The sequence below is a fragment of the Pteropus vampyrus genome, unplaced genomic scaffold (genome assembly GCF_000151845.1).
Source record: "Pteropus vampyrus isolate Shadow unplaced genomic scaffold, Pvam_2.0 Scaffold26, whole genome shotgun sequence".
Taxonomy (NCBI): Eukaryota; Metazoa; Chordata; class Mammalia; order Chiroptera; family Pteropodidae; genus Pteropus; species Pteropus vampyrus.
Window position 1 is genome coordinate 11,325,707 of NW_011888807.1, and position 5,040 is coordinate 11,330,746.

General features: G+C 30.2%; 1 pseudogene; it reads left to right on the forward strand.

Annotated features, from left to right (window-relative positions):
- Window positions 1–4,205: 4,205 nt before the first annotated feature.
- On the forward strand, window positions 4,206–4,324 carry LOC111737398 (annotated as a pseudogene).
- The last annotated feature ends 716 nt before the right edge of the window (window positions 4,325–5,040 follow it).

Below are 5,040 nucleotides of genomic sequence, written 5' to 3' on the forward strand. Positions count from 1 at the left end.
AATTTGAAGTTAGTCTAGCTCTTTCTTGTCAAGGTGGGAAAGACCTTACATCTAGCACTATGCATCCCGGGGCAAAAGCTTGAGGCAGAACTTCTTCTTTTTATAGCATATAATATAGATTTTTCTCTGTTGGTAAATATAAATCTACTTTATTTTTGCAATGCTATAGATTATTTCTTAATATGGATTTATAGTGTATTATGTAATCAATTCCTAATTGATGGTTACACATTATTCTATTTTTCAATAAAGCGTTGCTTTATAGAAGTTTTTGGAAATATATCTGTGTGGTTATTTCAAGAGAATAAATGTACAGAACTTGAAAAGATGGTATAAACACTCTGAACTATCATTCTGATATACAGATCTAGTTATGTGTTTCCAATATAATAATCCTATATATTTTTTCCCCATAGTTAAATCAAAATGACTTTACTTCTTCATTATCTACCTCCAACCTACCTTTCTAACATTTCCATCTCCTACCTACAGTTTTACCCTTTCAGGAACCTGAAAATATTTAATGATACTTTCTCATAATAATAAGTCTTCAAACCTATGCTGTAATATAATTTAATCCCACAGAGATTTCCTCATAGAATTTTAATTCTGCATTATGTTTATTGTTTTTATTTTGGACAGACATAAAAAAAAAAACTAGATGACAAATTGGTCTAAAATCTTATGACACTTACTAAAGACATATCCATTAAGTTGTTCAAAAAATACTTACATAATGAATTTCTCTTTACATTTAGAGCCAAGAAAATGTTCTTTCCTCTGTACTTATAAATGTATTTACCTTCTTTTTATTAGACGATGAAAGCATTGTAATCAGTTCTCTATTTCTATTTTGATTTACAAGAAGCCTTACTCAAATTTCATGTTCTAAGTTGCAATGCCAGCCTAGATTTTATTGATACCTCTTCCTATAAGATTATTAATAACCAGTTACATTTGAGTCATTATATTTATTACAGGACAAAAAAGGAAAAAAAAATCTTTTTGTTCCATACTGCTTACTTACAGCAAATTTGGAAATAAAACTGGCTAAAAATTCCAAGCAATAAAATACAACATAATGCATAAGATTTCAAGAAAATGAATTACTATGATGTTGAAGATGTTTTAAAAATGTTAGACATTTCCATGTTTCATAGTGTATAAATTGAGTTGAGGTTAGAGTTAGGAATAGGAAGCATGAGAATATGAGTACCTGCAAAGCATGTTTAAAGGATACTAAGAAAGCGTTTCATTATTATAAGTAGAAAATTTAAGGATAAAATATGTTTAGCTTTGGATAAAATTAATAGAAATTATATGTCATTGTAAGACTTCAAGACCAGAATCATAAAATGAAATGTGAATTATCACACACAGGGCTAAAAATTATCAGTAAGATAATGCAGAGGGAGTTGTAGAACATTTATACTCCAATAATTATGAGACCAAGGGAAAAAGGAACTAAATATTGATAGAACTTCTTACTTTAAATGTATAAAATTTTTATTCTTATTATCTTTAATAACAAAAAATAAAAGGCTTTCTACTTCCTGAGGTCCTTCTTAAATTGTGCAATGCAAATCGTTACTTGGAAAAATTTTTTAATTATAAAACAAAAATCTTCTCAGAATCTAAGCCAATCTAGAAATGTGTAGAATATATTTGCTCTTTTAGCTTATAGAATGAATGTGTTGGATATGGGAAAAATAATTTGTGAATGTGTTAAATCAGACTCTTGCATAATCAAGTATGTAGAATCTTAAGTTAATCAAGAAATTCAGATTCTTTAAGTTCCCTTGAAGATTGCATTTAAGAGAATGCTTTACAAATTCATACAGGAAGACAATATAGTGCTTTGATTGATAGATTAATTGCTCCAAATTGTGAAGTTTGACAAAATGTACAAATGTGAACTAGGTGATTGCTGTTACCTGAGAAGCCCAGGAGAAAATCAGATGTTCAATGGAAGTATGACATTAGATAATGAATGTATTTACATTTTTCTTATCTTCACGTGAACAGTTAAAGTCATTCAGTTTAGATATGAGCTTGTGATAGTCTAAATTTGAGAAGTTGCGTAAGAAAAGTAAGTGAAGAAAAATTGTAAATATGTTATAAGTGAGATGCAAACTAGTTCATGTAAGATCTAATTTCTTATGAGAAATCATCCTGTTGTACGCTCAAGAATTGTCCGAAGAGAGAAGTAGCTGCCTGCTTTAGAATAACAACCATAAATGTTATTTGGCCATGGTCTCACCCACTATCAGTGGCATACTAACCCAATTATCCTATTTTCTTTTAATTATACTAATTTTTTTGTTCATTTTAGTGCATAACTTTGTTGTCTCTGCTTTGAGTCATCCTTGTGGATATTGAAAAATCGCCCTAGTATCAGAGTGACATAATCCATTCCATATATTCGAAATGGAACTGGCATAATGAAGTACTCTAAAAATCATAGTCTATAGGACACAAATTTAGATGTTCTTAACTGTAAATGTGTAAACTGTTCCTTAGCCTAACTTTTACATAAGTAAGTGCTAGCATTTCTAAAGGCTTATTTTGGAACAGGTGCTAGGCTAGATGCTTATACATAGATATATAAAAAACAAATTCCCTGACTTTGATGGTTACTGGGGCTATAGAAGAAAAGAATTCAAGCAAACACAATACAGGGGCTATAACAGCACAGTGTTATGAGTGCTCAGGGAAGAAGACAGCTAATTCTTCATAAGCGAACAAGTGGTTTGGGGCCAGAAATTTAGGTAAGGATGTTCAGAAAAAAAGGCTTTTCAGAGAAAGTGATGCTTGAAATATATTGAAAAACTGTAATTTTAAAGAAGACAAAAGAAAACAAAAGAGCAAATCAGGCAGAGAACACTCACTTGTGCAATGGTGTGAAACCCACAATAATAAAATGGTTGTGGTATTTGCATCTTACACAAATTAAGATTGTTGAAAAATAAATGACCAATATTCAAACTATTCTATTTAGTATATAACATCAATAGTTGTTGTTTAAAGGGGTTATTTCCCCTTATTATTTTGTGATTCTAATACTTTTTTGATTACTTTTTTAATTCTTCAAACCTATTTGCATAAATAACCTTATTTAAAAAAATCGGTAGCAAATTCTTGCAAAATGTAAGCTTCTTAGTAAAAAACAGCATTGTCCTAACTTTCTTCAAAAATTCTACACTTTTAAGTTTGTTGCATATATAACATTTTAAGTTTTCGATAAGATTTTTATTTAAATAGAAGACATGGTAGGAGACATAAAATAACACTATAATGTATTTTAAAATCTATCTTCATCTATCAAATATATTTGAATATTAGTATAAGCTTCATTTGCAAGTCAATGCCTTTTATAGAATTCCTCTCTCCCAAATCTTTCTTTTCCGAAGTAAATCACAGTGAAAAAGAAAAACTCAAATCAAAAGGCTTCTTTTAGCAATTTTTTGAAATGCAATTTATTTCTTCGAGTTATGTTGAAATTCGTTAAAGCAATTCTACTGGATGATTTGGCAGAACTAACATTAAGATTTAATTTATTAGGGCAAGTTTTGTAAAGAATTTCTCTGTTCTTTGGCTAAGAACTTACATTTTGTAGATGGTTAAAAGTTAATGTGCTTTAGTTTGGAATGAGAACTATTGAACATATTGTGTGGAAACAGATTTATGCCATAAAATGTTTTGAATGAAGAAATTGGTGGTGTCGTGCTTTTTTCTCTTAATGTTTTGATTGTGATTTTTCTCTCTTGTACTTACTGAAACTCTCTCCGTTGAGATGTGAATACTGAAGTTGGATAAATTCAATTATGCCTCAATTTCTCTTTTATCTTTTAAACACCAAATTAGAAGTTATGGAGTAAAAAACTGTTAGTGATTTCAAATCTTTACATGACTTCTAATCTTTACATGCATATGTTATTCATCAAAGCAAATGCATTCACTATAAAAATGGTAAATATATATCTAAATAATCTAAGGACTAACAGATTAATCTAGAGATAGAAGTAGGATGAAAAGTTTAGGCATAAGCAACATTTAAATAATAAGTTCAATTTTTCCATTTATAACATTTGTTGAATTTTTGGAATATGTGAGGCAGAGTACCAGAGTCTAATAATATAATAACAGGAATAATTATTACACTCGTAGAGTACACAATCTAAAGAATATAAAAAATATATATTTTAGTCTACATCTATGCCACCCTGAACAAGCCCGATTCCGTCTGATCTCAGAAGTTAAGCAGGGTCGGGCTTGGTTAGTACTTGAATGGGAGACCACCTAGGAAGACCAAGTGCTGTAGGCATAAATAAATAAAAAAATGAGGGATCGTAAACTGACAAGGTCCTTGTAATCTGTGAGGTCAACCAAGGGTTGCCTCAATTAGGCATCTGTCCACTCTCTGGTTTAAAAATGGAAGCATAAAAATTCTGTTTTCTTCCCCAGTGAGTAGATTCATTGAAATACCTACAAAGGGCACAGGTCTCAGAAACCACGCCAGCATAAAGATGTTTTAAAGGTTAGACATTTGTGCCACATATAAAATTATTAACAATTCTCTTCTTGTCCAGGGGAGTCCAGATCTTCAAAACACTAGAGGCTAGCTCAAATATGTGAAATATGTGTGTGTGTGTGTCTGTGTGTGTGCGTGTATTTTGCAGTTGTTTTCTTATAGAAATAATGTAATAATTTATTTACTAATATATCATAATTGTCAATTTTGATAACCTTTATTAAGTAAATGTATAAAAAACAATAGACTATATAAAGAGGAAGAAACCTAATTCAGTTTAGGGTGATAATGAAGGTTCCTGTGGAAGTGATATTTAATTTAAATCTTGCAGAATGAAAAGAAATCTGTTTAATGATAAATGGAAAAGAAGACATGCTAAAGAGAAATTATCCTGAGAAGATCTTAAATAAAATGAAATATTGTGCTTTGAAGGAACTCGTAGAAATCCATACTGATGGAAGGAGAAAGGATTGAAGAAGTAAGCAAAAGAAGGGTGACCGGTTCTCTCT